Source organism: Fukomys damarensis, unplaced genomic scaffold (genome assembly GCF_012274545.1).
Source record: "Fukomys damarensis isolate Sample0158 unplaced genomic scaffold, DMR_v1.0_HiC HiC_scaffold_32, whole genome shotgun sequence".
NCBI lineage: Eukaryota > Metazoa > Chordata > Mammalia > Rodentia > Bathyergidae > Fukomys > Fukomys damarensis.
The window spans coordinates 28,265,717-28,287,636 of record NW_022900944.1 but is presented as its reverse complement, the minus strand read 5'-3'; positions in this window follow the sequence as shown (position 1 = coordinate 28,287,636).

Sequence of the window (21,920 nt, the reverse complement as noted above, 5' to 3'; positions counted from 1 at the left end):
CAAAGCCTGCAGGAATCTGCTCTTCAATTTAGGAAGAAATTTACAGAATCAGGTTGTTTGTGTGAGTCCTAAGTCTTGTTTAGTGTTTTGACCCAGGGTTGCTTGATATATCATTCAACCAAATATGATTTTATATTTGTTTCCTTTTTCTTCTTTCTGTGCTATGAATTCAGATGAACTCAGAATATCTTCCCTGCCATGGAATTTTCTACACATATTTCTCTGTAGTTTTGTTATACATTACCAGCATACGTATGCAAGCCATAACTATAATGAAAAGTCTTCACTGTAACTTTCTTAAAAATAAGATATCAGACAATTTTTTTCAAGTTTTTAAAGGGCATTCCCATTATTCAGAAAAAGAGAGAAAATACAAATGCACATGCTAACCACCTGTGTTAACAGAAAATATTCAAGTGTTTTGAAATAGAGCAATTCTGAGATCAACCTTTCTTACGTTTATGTTCCGTACTTCATCTTCATTGTAAATTGACCCTTTTAGAAGATTGCTCATGGGCACATATGTGTACAAAGAAGTTAATTACTACCTTATTTTCCATACATTTAAAAAATATCCATTTTTTTTCTGTCCTTCAGTGGGGTATATGTTAGATTCCCTTGGTCAAATGTTGAGAATGAGTGTGATTCTTTATATACTTATAGTAAATCTTCTCCACAAATTTTGCCATGCTCAAAACAATGACACTTGTAATGTGAAATGTTAGGTGATATGTGTTCATTAAGAGCTAAAGTATGTAACCTGGCTAGTGAAAGCAGCAGGCAGGTTCATGGGGAAAAATAAAATATCACAAGAAGCATCAACAGGAATGGATACTGTACACATTACACAGGAAAAGTGTGAGAAAGAAAGTGACTGAGTCTCCATGAGGGACCTTGGAAATACTGACGTAGGACTTTGAAAAGTGTCAAAAGCAGAAAAGACATTTTGCAAGAAAGATGTAGCATATATAAAGCTTCAAAAGCATGGAATATACATAGCATATTTGGAGAGCAGAGAGAATTTAAAATTTTAGCATCTCAGGGATCACATGGGGAATGAATATCAAATTTGAAAAAAATCATAAAAATATAGATGTTTGCTATAAAATTTCCAATTATTTTCAATCTATATACACAGAATAAACCAAAAGAAAATCATTATTTATTTGCCATGGTGGGAATAGCATAGTGTTTAGAGTTGTTCTCACCTGCTCACTGACTTATTTTTGTGCAATTTGTCTTTTATTGAGCCTTAATTTTCTCAATCAAAAAAGTAAGAACAACAGAGTATCAATTTTCTATGGTTTTTTGATAATTTTACACATTTTGAAAGAGTCAAAATTTGACAACTGTTATCCAAATGAATGACCTTCTTTACAGTTGTTTCTCAGAATGGATGGGGGAATGAGTCCAAATACCCAAATCTATGGATGCTCATGTCCCTGGTATAAAATTGTTTAAGATTTGTATATAACCTATCCTTTCAATCATCCTTACAAAATATATAGTTTCTAATAAAATGTAAATTGAATTATGGAATAAATAAGAAAAATATCTGTACATATGTAATATAGGCATGTTTTTTTTTTAAATATTTCCTTCCCTTTTTTTAAATCTACAGATGCAGAAGCCTTGGGCATGGAAGGCTGGCACTATTAATTCAGCTGTTTTTGTGTATTTGAAGACTGGCCAGGTGTCAATATTTGCTCCCTGTGGGCAAAGTATCAGAGATCAAGATAGATACAACTCTTGTGCTATGAAACTCATGAGAGCCTATGCTGTGACATTTAATCTTTGGCCTCTAAATTCTATAAGGAAAAAGTATTGGGGCAAAAATAAAAGAAAGTATAAAGATTTCAAAATAAGAATGACATTGACCCCCACATCCCTGGGCCGCTAAGCAGCTGTACAGGTGAGGATTAAAGCTCTGTGGGCACCCCCTCTGCCTCTAGCCTCCTGATTGTGCCAGTACCTGGATCCACACTGCAGAGCCACAGGGGATCATAAAGGCCATTGTCCTGAGCTCTGGAAGATAGATCAGAAGTGAACAAACAACAGAAGGAGGACCTTTCTCAGGCTTCTTGAAAACTGAAGCCCACTGGAAAAGTGAAGAGAATTTCTGCAATAAAGCACACCAGACTACCATGGTTGGTAAGTTGGAGGGATCACCACCTCCCATCAGAACCTGGACTATCCTCAGGGGAAGGGCAGCTGGAGCATGCAGTAGAACCTTGCAGAGCTCAACCCTGTGGGAGGTCAGGGAGCTCAACCTTGGCCTTGCAGCCAGAATCTCAGGGGTCTGCTGCTGGCTCACTGAGACTGTCTGACTTAGATCTGCACACTGCTGTCCACGTTGTCTATTGTGATGGCAGAGACATAACTTAAAGGAGGTCCTTCTTTTTTATTTTTAAAATTATTTTTCTCTTTTCCTCTTATTTTTAATTTTTATTTTCTACTTGTTTCAGATTCTTCCTTTTTTCTTTCCTCTTTTTCCTTCTTATCTCTTTTCTTTCACTCACTCTCTTGCTCTCCCATATTATCCTTCATCTCCCTTTCTGTTCCTACTCCTGCTTTAATTCAGATTTCTTCTTTCTTTTTCTTCTCTTTCCTTCTCTCAGTTGTCATTGGTCTAAAAGAAAGTGGGCACAGTTTCTAACTTTCCTATTGCTGTTAAGTTGTTCTGTTCTTGTCTTTGTCCTTTTATTCTGTATTTCACTCTTGTCTTCAACGATTTCCTAGAGTTTGCATGATCTTCCTGTGTCCTCTGGCCTCATGTCTAATCTTTCCCAATCCTAACTATATATCTCTTTCTCCCCAACTTCTTCTAAGTCCTCATCCTGAAGGGTAAACTTGCCATATTGAAGAGTTTATTCACTATAAACATATTTTGGACTGGTTCTTGATTTTTATTTAATTCACATGGTTAAAGGTGATAGATTGATAACTACTGTAGATTGTCATTTTCTAATCTGTGCTTGATTCTATTGTGCTTCTGATTGTTATCACTTGTTGTGATTGAAATCACTTATCCTTCCTGGTATAATGAAAATTAATGTCTCAGAGTCATTAGAAATCCAAAACCTAAAGAACAGCTATATCTGGTTGATTGAAATATTAACCCAGGAATTAAACCAAGTACAGACCCAACAACAAAAATAGAAATGAGGACACATTTAAGCAAGGCACAAACACAGACTTTGAGCTCACCAAAGGCAAATTTGGGGGGATATGAGGTGGAAAAGTCTGATAAACAACCATCTGGACACCCTGAACTAATAGCACAGGAAGGAACAAAACAGATGAATGAGGATCTAGAAAAATTAAAAACAGAAATAATTTCCCAGATAATTACAGAAATGGTGAGCAGAATGAAAGACATGATTAGAGACTCTAGATAAGAACTAGACAAAAAAAAAAAATAGATGCGTTCAGGACCATGATAGAAGCCATGAATGCCCAGCATAGAAAATAAATGGAAATCATAAATGCCCAATATAGAAAAGAAATGGAATTCATGAAATATCAGGGGTCTCTAAGGGAGAGGAACTTACTTAGAAAAGACACATACAAAATAGCAAGGCACAGGGGTTAGAGCTTCAAGAAGCAAAGACCTAGATCTTTATTTGTTATTCTTTTTATATTCTGCACAGTAAGCTGATATATGTTACTAGGCACAGGTTACATTAATCATTATAGAAGTTTAAAAACTCCAGAGCTTATACATGGCAACAGTAAATTTTGTTTCTGGAGCCAAGCTAAAGTAAGCATATGTCTAAATAAACATACTCAGGGAGACATTCTTTCCTTTTCTTCAAGGAGCAGGGAGTGCCTGGGACACTGCAAGTTCACATGTGGGGGATCATCTTTGATTTGTTGCTGTCAGGTCTTACCAACAACTCTGTGAATAAACATACAGGTCACCTAATGGTCTCCTGCACCGAGACAGTTCCATCAATGAAATAGATACAAACAAACAGATATCCAAAAGATTAAAAGCTCTATTGAAAGTACACATAACAGACTGAGCCAAACTGAAGACAGAATATTAGATATAGAAGACAGAAAGGTGGTCAGTGACCATGAAAAGAGAGATCTCTCTTAAAAATAGTAAGGGGCCATGAGAAATCAGTCAAGCAGCTTCTAGATGATGCAAGGAAAAATAATATAAGATCGATAACAGTCCATGAAAGGCAGGAGAAAATACAAATGAAATAGAAAATCTGTTCATACAATTAATGACAGGAAACTTCCCAAACAGAGCAAAAAACTTTGCATACACAAAAGTGAGACATGAAAGACTCTAAATAGCCATGATTTTAAAAAAATCTACACCTAGACATATAATAATCAAGATCCTAGTAACTCAGTAGAAGAAATATATACTATAAGCAGCTAGAGAAAAGAAACAAATTACATGCTAAGGAAACCTATCAGAATCACAGCAGACTTTTCAATGCAAACCCTCACCATCAAGGAAAGCCTGGAGTGAGGTATTTCAAGCCCTAAAAGAAAACAATCACTGCTGTATATTCTGCAAAACTATCCTTCAAAATTGATGTGGAAATAAGATACTTGTGTGACAAAGAACACATGAGAAACTTCATAGATACAAAACCAGCACTCCAAACAATTCTAAAAAATATCCTAGAAAAAGACAATGAAGGTCATAACACCATGAGGCCCAACAGAGCAAATCCATTAGGCAGGTCAAGAAATTAAAGGAAGAGTGTGGGGGGGATTAAAATAGGATAATAACATAGCAATAATAAGTCAATAATATCAGTTTTAACCATTAATATTAATGGCCTCAATTCACCAATCAAACAAAGTGGACTGGTAGAACAGATTAAAAAGCAAAATCCAGCAACACGCTGTATACCAAGAATGCACCTACTTCAAAGAGAAACACACAGACTGAAAGTAAAAGGATGGAAAACAGTTCTCAATGCTACAGAAACCCACACACAAAAAAATAGGGGTAGCTATTTTATTCACAGACAAAGTAAATTTCAAACCAAAACTAATTAAGAGAGACAAAGAAGGTCACTACATCCTTGTAAAGGGAACAATACAAGAGGAAGAGATGACAACCAGAAATATATATGCACTAAATACTAATGCCCCAAACTATGCAAAATGAATATTGTGGGACATGAAAAACCAGACAAGCAATAGCACAATTGTAGTAGGGAACCTCAATACCCCAATGTCACAAATAGACAGATCATGCAGACAAAAAAATCAAAAACAAAATATTGGAACTGAACCAAGCTTTTGAACAAATGGACTTAATAGACATCTATAGGGTGTTCCACCCCACAAAATCTAAATATATATCCTTTCAGCTGAACATGGGTCATTCTCCAAAATAGACTAAATATTACCTCATAGAACATGTTTAATTAAATGGAAAGGAATTGAAGTTATCTCATGTATATTATTGGACCATAGTGCAATTAAACTGGAGATCAATAGCGTAAAAAACTGCATGAACTTCACAAACACATGGATTGAACAACACTCTTCTGAAAAGCCAATGGGTCACAGAAGAAATTAAATAAGAAATTGTACAGTTTTTAAAAATAAATAATAATGCAAATACAACATACAGGAATCTATGTGACACAATGAAAGCAGTTCTTTGAGGGAAATTCATAGCAGTAAATGCCCACTCTAGCAAAACAGAGTGAGCTCAAATAAAAAAGCTAATGTAAATCTTAAGATCCTAGAAAAAGAAGAGCAAGACAAACCTAAAGCTCATACAAGGGAGGAAATTATAAATATCAGAGTGGAAATCAATGCAGTGGAGACTGAGGAAATGATACACAAAAATCAATGATTAAAGAGTTGGTTTTTCAAAAGAATAAATAAAATTAATAAACCCTTAGCCAACCTTATCAAAAAAAAAAAGGAAAGAAAAGGCCTAAATACATGCAATTAGGAATGAAAAAGTTGAAGTCACAACAGATCCAGCAGCTATCCAGAGGATCATCAATACCTACTTGGAAAACTTGAATTCTAATAAAAAATGGAAAACACAGAAGAAATGGATAGATTTCTAGTTACACATGAATTACCAAAGTTGAATGAAGAAGATATAAAATTTCTAAACACCCAGTTACAATCAGTGAAATTGAAAACACAATTAAAAATTTACCAAAAAAGAAAATCCCAGGTTCTGATATCTTAACTGCTAAATTCTAAAACCCATTTAGAGAACTATTGCCATTACTCTTTTAACTTTTCTATGAAATCGACAGGGAAGTAATACTTCCATATTCATTCCTGAAAGCAACTGTTACTTTGATTCCAACCAAACAGAGAACTACAGGCTAATCTCCCTAATGAACACAGATGCAAAAATCCCCAATAAGATACTGGCAAACAGAATACAGACGGTCATCAAGAAGATCATACACTCTGAGCAAGTCAGATTTATTCCATGGATGCAAGCATGGTTCAGCATACATAAATCAATAAATGTCATACAATATAGTAACAGAGTCAAGGAAAATAAAACATATGAGCATTTCAGTAGATGCAGAAAAAGCATTCAATAAAATTCAACACTCATTCTTGATTAAAAACACTGCAGAAAACTGGAATAGATGGACTTTATCTCAACCTGATAAGCGCTATCTATGAAAAACCAACAGCCAATATCATATTGAATAGCCCAAAACTGAAAAGCTTCATGTTAAAATAAGAAATAAGACAAGGATATATATATATCACAATTTCTTAAATATACTTCTGGAAACATCCACAGGAATTAGGTAAGATAAATAAATAAAATGAATAAAGATAGAGGAAGAAGTTAAGCTGCCATTATTTGATGATTATATGATACTCTACATAGAAGACCCCAAAACTTTGTCAGAACACTTCCAGATTTAAATGACAGATTCAGTAGAGTAGCTAGATACAGGGTCAACACTAAAAAATCAATAGCTTCCTTGTACACAAATAACAGACTCACTGAGAAAGAAATTAGGAAAACAATTCCTTTCACAATAGTATCCCCAAAAATGAAATATCTAGGAATAAATCTAACAAAGGAACCAAAAGACATCTACACTGAAAACAATAGGAATCTGAAAAAAAAAGAGATTGAAGAGGATATAAGAAAATGGAAAGACAACCCTTCTTCCTGGGTAGAAAGATCCAACATAGTGAAAATGTCCATGCTTACAAAACTGCTCTACAGATCCAGTACAATTCTGATTGAAATCTCAACAGTATATTTCATATAACTAGAGAAAACAAAAATTCATTTGGAACCAAAAGAGACCTAGGATAGGAAAAGCAATTCTAGGCAACAGAGATATAAAAGGGGTATCACAATCTTCAATTTGAAACAATACTACAAAGCCAGTGTGATAAAAACATCATGGTACAGTCAAAGAAACAGACCCAAAGATCAGTGAAATAGATTAGAAGATGCAGAAACAACTCCAGATGTACTCAGCTGTCTCATCTTTGACAAAGAAGCCAACCATCCTCATTGGAGGAAAGATAGACTCTTCAATAAATTGTGTTAAAAAAAAAAAAAACTGTATTTCAACCTACCAAAGATTAAAACTGGACTATTTTTCACCATGCACTAAATGAAAATCCAAGTGAATTAAAGATCAACTTTAAAGAAACATTAAGCTTGCTGGAAGATAAATTAGGTAAGAACTCTCAAAGAAATTAGCATAGGAAAAGACTTTATGAACAAATCTTCAGTAGCACGGCAACTAGCATAAAACTGGGATCTTATCTTATTTAAAAGCTTTTACACTGCAAGAGAAACCACCATCAGAGCAAAGAGAAAACCTATAATGTGGGGAAAAGTTTCTACCACCTGTTCCTCAGGCAAAGGTCTGCTATCTAGAATACATCAAGAACTCAAAAAAATCAGACCCCCCCCCAAATATAAAGACGCAATTCAAATATGGTCATCCGAAATGAACAAACATATCTCAGACAAACAAGTAAAAGCAGCAAATAAATATTTGAACAAAGTTCAACATCACTGGTCATTTGAGGGATGCAGATAAAAACAACACTGAGTTTCCACCTGACCCCGGAAAGAATGGCTGCTATCAAGAAATTAACCAATAACAAATGCTGGTATGGTCATGCGGAGAAAGGAACCCTTCTCTATTAAGTCGGAGTGCAGACTGATGCAACCACTGTGGAAAACAATATGGAGGTACCTCAAAAAACTAGGGTTAGAGGTCCCATTTGACCCAGCCATCCCTCTGCTGGGTATCTTTCCAAAAGAATTAAAAGAATCATACCGCAGCGATACATGCACACCATGGTTACAGCAGGACAGTTTATAATAGCTAAAACTTGGAAACAGCCCAATTGCTCATCAACTGGAGACTGGATAAAGAAGATGTTGTTGTTGTTGTTGTTGTTGTTGTTGTTGTTGTTGTTTTATATATATAAAATGGAGTCATAAAGAACAAGAAACTAGAGACATTTATAGCTAAATGGTTGACATTGAGGCCATAGTGTTAAGTGAAATAAATAGGACACACCAAATAGTTTCCCTGGAGTGAAAACCTAAAAGTGTAAATAAGGTTCAGATTTTAAAATTAATAATGTGAAAAAGGAAGTAAAGGCCTAAAGGAGTAGGGGAAGAGTGAAGGGCAACGGAAAGGAAAGAAGAGAAAAGAAAAAATATGAGAAAATGAAAAAATGGAAACCAAGTCTTTGTAATAGGGAAGGTTGGAAGGGGTGAAGGGAGGTCAGGGGAATGGGAAAAATAAGACCCAAGATATGTCATGTAAAGGTACAAGATCCTAATGATGAATGCAACTATATTTTATACCTAAAAATTTCAAATAAACTTAATAAAGAAAATGATATCTTCATAACACTAACACACACACAGACAGAGGAGCTGGGAAAATGGGAAAGACATAAATGTGTCTTCAACAATCCCATGGGGTTGTAATAATATATTTTGTTGAATATGTCCAATATATAGTCATTTCTAACATTTAATATTATGTATTTAATGAAATATTTCACATACTTTTTATTTTATATTTCAAATGTGCAGTCATATATTTTACACTTATAACAAACACATCTCAATGAAATGCTGTTTTCATCAGCATAACTTGAACTTTCATAACAATTTTAGTTAAAAGTTCTTTCATAAGAATTATAGTTGAAAACTTAATTCACATGGCCTAATATGTTCTACATGTGTATAGTTTTCCAACAACTGAATGGTTTCCAAATAATTTTCTTTAAGAGGCACGTACACAAAGTAGTTCATCAGATTTAGTAGAATATATTTGACTTTAAAGCTAATTTATTAACTAATTTATTAGCTAATTTATTAACTTCAAAAGTACCCACATCCAAATCAAGAAAATTGAGTAACTCTTATGTCAACTCACTATTTTAAAGATGAAATTTAACAGTTTGCATACAGTGAAAAGTACCATTAAACTTATCAATATCAAAAAGTGTTTTTTTCTTGTAGCTTTGTAGTCAATTTATGCCTTACTGTGTTTTATAAATTACAATCTTCAGCATAATGATCCTTCAGCATAATGATTCTTACTACACTATAAAGTGTAGCAAATCAGTTTATTATTTGTTTTATGAAGTTTTAATCCTGACATAAGTTCCATCTAGCTAAGTCACCAATAAGTAACCTTTCCTTTCCCTGCAGCTATAAATTTAGTTCTTCAATTTCCTGTTTTATGTCAATCAAAAAGCCCAAAACTTTCTGCAGTTATTTTTGGCTTTTCAATATTTTGTAACCTTTTTCATTTTCTTGGTACTGGGGATTATACTCAGGGCCTTGTGCTTGAGAGGCAGGTGTGGTGCCACTAAGTTATATCCCCGGCCCTGTAAGCATTTCTTTATTTCATAAATATCTTAAATTTAAATTCACAGTACTTGAAATCTTTATAAGGATGTGTGGCATCTCAACCTATGAGCATTAAGAAAGAACAAGAGATCATTTAATTAGCTATTTTTCTTGTAATATATGCCGAATGATTTGCATAATGTATTCAGAATACTTTTCACAGTCTTTTTCTAGAAACTGAACATATTCTTATTTTCAATTCTTATCTCATAATTGAATGAAACGAAAAAGAAACAATATTCTCCTATGAATTATAATAACTCTAGTATTTAACCTAATATAATTGTAGCAATATTCATCTTAAACGAAACTTAATGCAAGCATTTTAAAAATGCATGAGCCATGAAGGCCGTTATTTGGACTATGAAGTGGCAACATTTCCTTGTAAATTTGGAAGTCTTCTAAAATTAAAATGTAGAAATTAAAATTAAAATGTAAAAGCGAGACCAATCTGATCTTCACTTACTTGATCATCAATATTTTGAGAAGTATTTTGTTTGCTAACAGTCAAGTATTTGATGATTAATTAAGGAACTTTAATTTTATGTAAAATATATTTTAAGAATTTTTATTATGCTATTAATAAACTTAAAGTAATTGTTTCCCCTGTTTATCAAAAAAGTATTTTTCTCCCACAAACCCCAAAATTTCTGTGGTTGGCCAACATTACAAGATTTGATTATTTTACAGATCATTATTTTTTATGTTGCTGGGTGTTTATTTGTAATCTCAGGGAACTAAAACTGTTTTAGTAAAATGCTGAAAACGAAATCTTTAATAATATCTAGTTTGTCATCTTAAATTTTTCTTTTACATTACAAACAAATGAAATTCACATTTTATCCTGCCATAGTAAGTTACATTTGTTATCCATTGTGAAATTTTGACACACTTGCTTCCAATATTTGCTTTAACTTCACTATCTTAAGCACATTATATCTCTTCTACAGAGTTTCCACTAAAATCTGAAACGTGGAAATACTTTTGCTTTAAATATAAAAATTTTCCACACTTTATTCATAGTGGGTAAATTTACTAATAAGTAAAATGGTGTGTCAATTAATTATCAGTATGATTACAAATGTGCCATTGTAATTCCTGTTGTCTATGTAGAACATTCAAGTAAACATAATCATTGGATTGATGCATAGAAAAAGTCATTTTTATCGAGTCATTCTGTTGACCCTAACTAGATTAGTGATGCATTTTGTGTAACATTTGAAATAACACAATTTTAACATATGCATGCTAATGCAACTATAATATCTTATGTGAGGCAGCAGGTAGAGTGAAATGGAGTCTGACAAAACAAAGAGTTATGTTTGATAGAAAAATAAATTGCACTGCTTCTATTTTTAATTTAAATGTAAATTAACTAAGATAAAAGTAAATAAGGAAATGCAATTCTTTGGGTAATATCCACATTTCTAGGGCTTTCTGGTTACATACAGCCCATGGTTACCTTATGGGACACTTCAGGTCAAGAATTTGTCATAGTAAAAATAAGGACTTACTAGTATGGTCACAAGGGCACTGTTTCCAGGTATATCCTCTTAAATATGTAATTTTTTACCTTATATATGCTTTTTATGAAAAGTAATTATAACTATTTAGATGGAAGAAAAATCTGCAATCTACAATATGTATTTGGAAAACAAAGAGAGAAGACACTCTTGTCTTGAGATGAATTTGTCACTTTGTGCTTTCAGAAGTTTTAGGATCAATTAGGGCAGCTTGAAGCTAAGGTTGGAAAGAAGAATATGTAATAATATACAGGCAGTTATAAGAAGAACCACAGAAGGAGACTTCTCCAACTTTATCTAGATTTATTTTCAAATGCCCTCTCCTCAAAAGAGGTCTTTTTGATTTTCCATTTTTGCTCATTATAGCCCATGATTTATTGCTTCTCATATCAACAATCTCTACATTAAAAAAAAAACAAAATATACCTTTTCTTTCATTTCTTCTTATAGAATATAGGCTCCATGAAAAGATTATAAGTACATTTAAATTTTACCGATAAATTGAATTTTAAAATTAATTTTTAAAAGATTGCCCCTTTTGTTTGCCCCTTCTTCATTGGTGCATCTGCTATGGTAAAACACAATTAAATGATAAAATTGAAAAACATGATAAGACTGTTTCCTTTCAAGTATCGTAAGAGTTTACTTGGAGAAATATATCTGAATCTAATTGTCACCCAAAACAGCTTAATAAGAGTATACAGAACCTTAACATTAGCCCAGATGCCATGGAAGACTTCCGACATGAAATTCTGTCTCATTGGAAATATGAATAAAGAAGATATAAGAAAGAGCAGGTTTCCCTATAGAAAGAACAGCATGAGAAAGCCTTTATGGGACAAGGTCACACAAAGTTCTTCAAGAATTAAAAAAAAAGATAGGAGCTGAAGTTCCAAGACAGCATTTTAAAGATGAAACTAGAGAGTTGAGACACATAGGCATATTTAGGTATTTTGAGTTGCACCTGAGAAAAATGGGAAGCTATTACAAGATTTTTAAAAATGGAGTGTAGAATTTGTGAAATACAGAGTTACTGTAAATACATTGGATTACACCAGTGATAGAGCCAATCTTTTTGCTTATAGATAATTTGTACAAGAAATGACATAATGACTGCATCTGTATTTCCAATAGGCTTAGTATATCAACTTGAAATTTTTTCACAGTTTTTTAACACAGTCATTAAAAAAAAAATTCATTCCTAAAGCAACTATTCTATAAATGGCAACAGAGCTGAAATCACTATTTCTTCTTAGTACTTATAATTTGTTTGAATTACTTATAGTTTATTGGAATTCACAAATTTTTATTTACACTAAATAGAACAATCATTTAGCACTGTATAGCATTACTGAATGAAAATAAAATCAACATGGTTGAGAAAAAAATTACATATATTTGAAGCTAATTAGGATTGTAATCCTGAAAAACACAGATACAAAGTATGTAAAAAATGTCCTCTGGGGTTTTATGAAATGGTACCTTTACCTGTATTCATAGCTTTAAACCTCAAGCAGGTTGTGGTAGAAATGATAACATTCATTAGTCTGGGATCTCTGCTTGATCTTGGAAAAAGTGGAATTGTCTTCTAGGAAAAGAACTGGGTGCCTCCCCAGTCTTGGGTTGATTGGGAAAGTAGTTATTTGCACAGAAAGTTAACAGTGATTAAAAAATAATACTTCAGAAACCTGAAGTTTTGTTCATTCCAAATATTCAGTTCTGGATAGAGATATTAAGGTAAGAGATTAGCGATGCAGCAAACTGGGCCAATAACTGTTCAGAATGTGTCACAGGTCATAAAAACCTAGAGGACCTACAAGAACACAGCCCCCAAAATGACCCAATGCCTTCTGAGCACTGTACAAAGAACCAATCAGAAAACAATATTGTCAAACCCTCACTTGTATCTGATGTAGTTTGCAGGACCAATGAGAAAAGTGCTATATTAAATCTTTCATTTATGTCTGACATGTTGCCAAGCTATCTTTCAATGGGACAAGCTAAATCTCGTCTCAGACCAAGTGAGCTTTTGATAAAACAAATCATCCAATGCTTTATTTGCATGAAAAGGAAGCTGATTTAGGAATTGGTATTAAAATGACCTCTTTCCCTGAACCTTGGGCCTCTGTGAGTCTGTTCACTCTATAAAGCATACTTCTTTTCTGACTCCAATAAATGTACCCTTTTGCTGCCTTTTCTGTGTGTCTTTTCCAATCTTTTGTTCAAGAAACCAAAAACCTGAAAAGAATTCGCCCATTGGACCATCTATATATTAAGAGCATGATTAATAATGGCTTCCTCATACTATTTCAAATTCCCCAGGGAAATACATCTCAGTTGTGGCTGCTTTTCTTCATTAGACTGATGTTAAAGTTAACATTCTGAGTTCTTTACTGCATTTGAGTAATTCAATCCTCCAATACCCATTCCCATAAAGTACTTGATTTTAGCCTCATTTTATATATAATGAACTTTAACATGAAGGGTTAAAGAAATTCCCTAATAGCAAAGAGAAAGTATGAGCCAGGATTCAAATCTTAGGATTCATTTCCCAAAGGACAAACTCATATAAAGCATGTTCCATTACTTTATGAGCAAGCCATCATCAAAATTTCCCAAACTGTAATATGTGCCTTGCGAACTTAATTTAATAGAAAGGCAATTTTCAAAGTAATAAATATTTTTCCAGTGCTGCACAGAAAGTGGTAGGAATAATTTTCTCACATGTTAATGGCTGTGTCCATTCACTTGTGTGTAATTAAAAGGGGCAGCTTTATCCTGAAACACAGTTAAATTTTTCAATAGTAAAAATCCGCAATATACATGTTCCTTACTCTCACCTTAAATGCATAGCATTTTTCCATCTATAAGAAAAGACATCAAGGTAATAGAATATTTATAAATTAATTTAGCATCAACTGCACAGTAAGGTCAAGCAGTAGACAGTGCCATCAACTACCAATGTTATAAACATAAACTGACCAACCAAGCCAGAGCTCAGGATACAAGTCAGCTGGTGGAACATGACATCAGATGAGAACGGGCAACAATAGGTTAAATATATCACCTAGTTCGGCAATGACATCTCTTTTAAAATGACGTTATAAAGCCTAGGGCTTGAAGGTAATTTTAGATGGGCTCTTCCCACAATAGCAGCTTAAAAATTTCCCTGTTATGCTTAAGAAAGGTCCAAAGAGACTAAAATAAAGAACAGTTACACATAGGATGGTCTTAAGCTTAGTCATTAACTGCGGTTAACTACAGACTAATTGTTTGCGAAAGTCTGAAGGATTCTGTGCCAACTGAGAAATACTCTACAAGGTCACAAGGTTGTAATCTTCACTTTTCTCTCTTCTCTGAACTTTTTTTTTAATCATTTTTTTTCAAAGACCAATTCATAGAAACTCATTAGCAGGTATAGTAGAAAAATAGAACTGGACTCAATTTTGTTTAAATCTTGGCACTTCTGCAAGCACAGTTGTTTGTCCTTGAACGGGTAGGTTAACTCTTTATTTCCCTCCAGCTTCGAAAGAGAGAATGATGAAAAGCAACTGTTAAATGTCATGTAGATTAAGTGAGATAATGTATTACTAAAATGACCAGGACATAATAGTGCTCACTGGTAAATAAATGATTGAATGAGTGCATATTATTTCTCCTACCCTTTTAATGCCCACTTTCTGTGTAGCGCAAAAATTTGGAGAATGAAAGAAAAACCTTAGGAAAACTTGGGAAAACCTTCTTTTGTTTCATTAGGCTTCAGCGTTTCTGTATTAAATTTAAAGTTATGGAAATTTAAGTGGCATTATTAGTATTTGAACAGAACAATATGATGTCTGAATGTGGCTTGTTGTATTCAGGTACTTAATTCAGACAAGATTTATCTAACCCAAATCTTTTGCATGTAATTGGTGGGTTGAATAAAATGTCTACAAACAACTTCCATTTGAACTTTTATTTATAAAGCATAAACTGAAGTACTAGATTTATTAAAAACAATAATTTCCAAAGATTCTGGCTTTTATTAATGAGGAAGAACCTATTTTGTTTACCTCTGATTAAATTAGAAATATTATATTGCTTCCCTGAGACATAATAAAAGGATATCTTTTAGAAGCAGTGAGACACTTAATGCTTATCCAGCTGCTGCTAACATTTGAGATAGTGATGGAATTTAGTGTATTTAGAAAACATTAGGGTTGACTAAAGTTGAGAAATTGTCTTAAATGAGAAAATATTCTTTTATATCTCATTGATGCAGTCTTTAGTTTTTCCTTTGTTTGATATAAAATACTTCTTGGTAGTTATTATTTTCTGGACCCAGAAGGCCACAAAATTGTAGCTATAGCTCTTATCACTCACTAATACGTAGGAAAAAAAAATCTTCATACAAAATATATTCAAGATCAAAGCACTGAAAATAAAGTAGAAATTTAAAAGCCAGTTTTTCCAGTGTCTCAATTGTTGTAAAAATGGTCCAGACCATCTAACCAAATATAGAGTTTATTGGTATGAGGACTCCATGTTAACCATAATGCAATTCTGCTCTCTTTTGAATCTGCTAACTTCTTTTCCTTTCTCCTGAGTTCCCATTTCAACCCCACATAGTGTTATATAATAATATAATGCATTTCAAAGAGCTCCCTCCCTCATTTGTTTCTCTCCAAGGGAATGGTAACTACAGAGAAGGGTGTCAGTAAGGAGTCTATCACCAGGGGGACTACTATTTTGCTCTTCACTTAACCATGAGTACGCCTGCTCAAATAACACGATGCATTTATCAAAAGCACAAAGTAATTTAGGTGCGTTCATTTTACTCATTGTTTTTTTTAGATCTTGGATCTTAACTGTCTCACAAAAGCTGATATTTGGAAGAGTTGGTCCTCTTCCTGTAGCTATACTGAGGTATAATGAAACTTCTAGGAGGTGAGGACTAAGGGATGGAAGGTCCGTTTCTGGAGTGAGACCTTGAAGAGAATAACGAGACCCTGTGTTTGTGCTTCTAGGCTGCCTTGAGGTGAGCAACTTTACCATTTGAAGAGTACCCTTCATGATACTCTGCCTTTTCAAAGACCCAAACAGCAATGGAGCAAATTGAACACGGACTGAAGCCTCTATAGGCAGGAGCCAAAACAAGCATTTCCTTCTTTTAATTTCTTTATTTCAGGAAGTCTTACCGTAGCAATGAAAAGCTGACAGCATTTGACACTGTGATCTGAAGGTCACTGTTCCTTCAGGCAAATCACCCCTGAAATCTCATAACTTATTCTTCATCAATAACCCTTCTTCAGCCCATATGTGTCCCTTCTCAATGTAGCCTATTTGAGAAAGGCATTGAGAATTCCATTAATGCAAAATATAAGGTAAACTATACTGTATTAACATAGCCATGAATTAAAAACTGTTTTGATCAATGAGACACTCTCTATTCAAAGATTATAACTGACTTGTAAAATTTCTGTGACCGACTAACGTTGTAACCACCCAAATAACGCAGTTCAAGCCTTTGTTCACATATTTGTGCTGATGCTCTTGTAAACAAACCTATTTTTCTACCAGTCGTATAAAAGCATAGGTGCATAATATAATATGTAGTGCATAGTACTTGATAATAGTAACTACTACTGGTTTTTGTATTTCCTATATTATAATTTTAATTATTTTAGAATGCACACATTTATTTTTATTAAAAATTTTATACAAATGGATCACTGTTACATGAACTTCAAGTCAAATGATTGATTTTAGTTCCATGAAACTACTTGTGTTTTATAATATGTGAATAATGATAAAATTGCCTAATTATGGTTTTCTCAGAATATATTGCTGGGAAGCAAAACATGATTGTATATTATAATTCTCAAATACAAAAGTTCTTTGCTAATGTATTTGTAGACCTGAAATTTATTTTTTGGTATTTTTTTACATGCATGTGGAGAGTTTGAAATATTTCTAAAATTATTTGATGGGTGTACAAAAAAAGAAAAATGTTTAAATTTGAATCTGAAAGGCCATAATGCACCTTTTTTTGTAATATTAAGAGTCAAGCCTAGGGTCTTGCAACTGCTAGGGAAAAGCTATTTTCTTTTGTTTTTGAGATAGGATTCCATCAAATGTCTAGTCTGGTCTTGAACTTGCAATTCTCCTATTTCAGCCTCAGCAGTAGCTGGGACTAAAGGCTGTACCACCAAGGCTTCCTTGATTCACTTTTTGATATATGTCTAAAATTCATGAAACCTGGAGCTACACAATTTCTTGGCAACTTAGCCATGTACTTAATGCTAATTGCTGAGCCCTTGAAAAGAGGATCTGAAGTTAAGGTGGAAAAGGGCTGGCCTGTGGCGGGGGCAGGGGAGTGGTAAATGCCACGATTTGGAGTGTATACCTCTGTCAGCAAAGGGTAGATACTGGTAGGAATATTGTCAAAAGCGTAAAGAGATTATGCCATGAGAAAAGGATCATTTAAGAATTAGTAATCGTGGTACAACGTTACTGAGACGTGGGGAAAGAGCAGATTGCTGAGTTGAGGCTTGTTAACAAGAATCTTCGGTAGCGACTCGGAAGATCACGGCCCCCAACTAATGAATATTGTAGCAGGGAAATGGCATGACAGGTTCCTTCTTGTTCCAATTGAGTCTGTTTCAGCAAGAACAAAAGGTCATTTGTGCTAAAGATATCGAGAGAAGCATCGTTCGGACATGCCTCTCAGTGCACCAGAGCTCGACGGCTGCTGTGGAATTGATTTCTTACACCAAGGCCAGATGGTTGCGGGCGGAAAAAAAAGACGGAATATGCCACGCTATTCACCTAAAAAGATTTAGGAAAAAAGATCACCCTCAAGAGAAGATGTAAATTTTCAGTAGGTCACAAACGTAGCTTTTATTTGGGAATAAAATTGGCTCAGTGAAATACTAATAAACCTAAAATTAATGTCATCGCAGTAGACTTTTGTAGTAATAAACAAATCATTATTTAAATCAAGCATACTTCTTTAAAGTGACTTACTTTTTTGACATTTTGAAGGTTTTTTTTTTTCTATTTGGAAGAGTATATGTACAAATGTATGTAAACGTACATAGTACATGGCTTTTTACAATATTGTTTTTTAAGATAATTTTAAACAATAAAAGAAAAATAGTTTACTATTGTCTGACGCTAAAAGCAACATTTTCCTCCCATTGGGGATCTTTCATAATGTTTTTAAATAATATTTCTTATGTTAATCCACATGTATTTTCTTTTGTTCTTTTGTGTTGGTAGAGAAAAACAGTTTTGATGTGGATACTATTTAAAATGGATTTTGTTGTTCCCATGCTTATAAAACTAGAAAAGTAATACTTCTGTTTATACATGCTAAATTTGAAGATTATCTTCAAAAATTTATTATGTGCTACATCTAGGTCTGTTTATATATAAATAAGTATAATGTGTGCATATATGAGTGTATCTATATACATAATATTTTAATGTTCTGTTGAAACTTGTTTAATTCTAAACTGCCACTTTACCAAAAAATAGATATCTAAGCATATTAATTAATTTATTTACATATGTGTGTGTTGTTTCCATTTTTTCCTGTTCTCATATTTTTCCTTTCCCTTGTCTCCTATATTTTTTATATTTCCATCAACAATCAATGAACATTTTATTTTTTCTTGTCCTTACTAGAACTTTATTTTTCAGTTGTTTCTATTTTAGTTATGCATTTTTCTTTGTATCAATTCATATTTATTTTTGTCATTTTTTTCATGGTAGAAATAGGAAATAGAGTTTTAAAGTTATACTCCTTATGTTTTTATTTTCTCATGTTTATAAAATATTTCAGCAATTATAATGTCCAAAGCTATTTTCTGTAATATTATGAAATTATAAATGTATACATTTAGATCTTATTTGTATAAATACTTTGAGAAAATTTACCCCAAATTTAGGTAAATTAGAACTATCCTACCAAAACATTTATGTTATATATCAAAATCCTTTAAAATGTTATTTTTTTAATTTAGTAATATTACAGTCAAGGAAAAATCTCCAATGTGAACAATTTGAAAACTTTTATAAGATGCTTCTTATAATCGTATTTAGAATTGGTAGAATCTGAATTAACCTAAATCTCTAAGAAACGTGTTATGATGTATCTGTGCAATGTGTTCCATGTGGTAAGTGCAATATATTAAATAGCAATTCTTCCAAACATAAAAGCCTATGGAATAACTTTCAGTGAAAAAAAATTAGGTAGGGTAGGGGATTTAGCTCAGTGGCACTGCACCTGCCTTGTAAACACAAGGTCCTGAGTGCTATCCCAGGTACTGCAAAAATACATACATAGGCAATAGTTTATGAAATTTAGCATGGCATTATTATCCAGCAATATTGCAAGTGTTTTTCAGTGTCTTTTTATGAAGTAATGCTGCATTGGAAAAAAGTAGACATTTACTTCTATTTTGGAACTAGAAGGATAAATTATATTATCTAGGGAAGATTAAGTTGCTTCCTATTCTTCCAGTGGAAGAAATGCAGATGTCATAGTTTGTGAGTTATAATCAACCTCACTTTTGCATGGAGCCAGCCTAAGTTTCTAGTACCTTATTGTAGCAATAGCACTTAAACCATGGCCAGTGTTCCATAGTCATAGATTGAAGCAGTGGTGTAGCACAGATTATTTTTCTTTCAAAGAAATGACAGGACTACTGGTCATGAGAGTGAGGTTATGTTATACAAAAATTGGTACAATTATTCTTGTCACCACAGTCCAGAATCACCATTCAAATAGAAATTGCAAAATAGTCTTAAAATTCAATTGAAAACATTATGATTTTCTGTGATGTTTTAAAAATTTTTCCAAAATGAAAAATCTCTCCTAGTATCTATTTTTAAATGAGTGCTAAAAGGATGAATAAAATTACAAATGGATAGTTACAGCATGGCACGTAGCTCATAGTAGGTACTTATTATAAAATACTAAACACCCCAAGAGAACCAATCATGAAATATCTGCAGAAGAAATATCAAGAGAGTCAATGTAATGGAAGCAAGATAACCAGAAGATCTCAAGTTATCCTTTCCAGCACAGACCGTTCAATCAGTAACTATCCACAAATAAGGAAATCCTCTAGAAACACCAAGAGTAATATTAATCCATGTCTCATCTTCCCATTTTGTTGTAAGGAAAAAAATTAAGGTCTTCTCTCTCAAGACCCTAAAAGAAACCATCGCTATAATAAAAAGCATGGGCTCTCATACAAAATTCCGTTGGCAAGTTCTCTGGCTGCCCGAGAAATTCAATAGGAAGGTCTTCCAAGGTTTGTTAGTTTAGTCTTCAAAAACAATCGAATGGAGCTCCTAGATACCAGACAGAAATTAATCTGTGCATGGAAAATGCACAGGTAAGCAAGCAGGCAATACTTAAGAGATTCCATAAACAAGGTGTCTCTTTCTAATTTGGTGTTTAAAAGTAAATAAATGCCAGCTGGTAAATGTCACATTCTGATACATCCTGACACTTTCATGAGCTGATATCTACTCCATTTAATGAGATGTATGGTTATCTTCTATAAAATATATTGCTGTTTCAAATGTTCTACAGCATCCTACAGTATGTGGTTTAATATAAGATAAAATGCCAATAAGATAGTTTTCTCTTTGTATTTCTGTGAGTTCCAGATTAATGGGAGAACACTGTTAGATAAAATACTATCATAACATAAGGCAAAAAGAAGTCTTTTATTATCAGAAGAAAGAATTTAGGAAAGCTTGCTGGAAATATTTTCATTTCCAGAGTAAGGGAAGACAGAGGGCAGAAAAAAGATAGACTTGAACACATTAGTGACAAAGAAGGAAAAGACTAAAGAAATAGAATGATTGAGGATTTCAGAGCCACTGCAAATAGACTGTTTTCTCTGACATATTGTGGTGAGGCTGGAATTACAGAGATGTAGTGGAGAGAAGAAATAGGATTGTTGGTCTAAAAAGAAATGCTACTTTGGCCATCAAACATTTAACCATCCTATTAGCTATGTACCATTATAATTTCCATTTTATAGATTTTTTAAAAGTCTGAAAATCTAAGTACTAAGAAAAAATTATTCCACAGGCACAAGAGATAATTAGAACTGTGATTCACATTTTAGATTCTATGAATATAAAACAAAAATACAAAATAAAAGGAGAGATAAAGTAGAAAAATACTATATTGTAAGGATCACTATGACAAATCAAGGATGATTATCTCTATCATTTAGAAGATTACTATTTATTTGGATATAACACACAAGCTCAAGACAGACCAGCAATAGTAGAAAGATAATGTACAGTTGTGAAGTTCAAATGAGTCAGAAATCACTTTTGGTGACAATGTGGGAAAGAACACAGAGACATTAATATTGAGGAGGAAATTAGAGGGAGGTTTATATTCAATTTGTTAGAAAGAGTGAACAAAGTGTCAGAAAACAAATATTATTAAGAGGTGAACTTTCCTTTCCTGCAGTTTTCTAAACACAGAGAAAATATTTTGA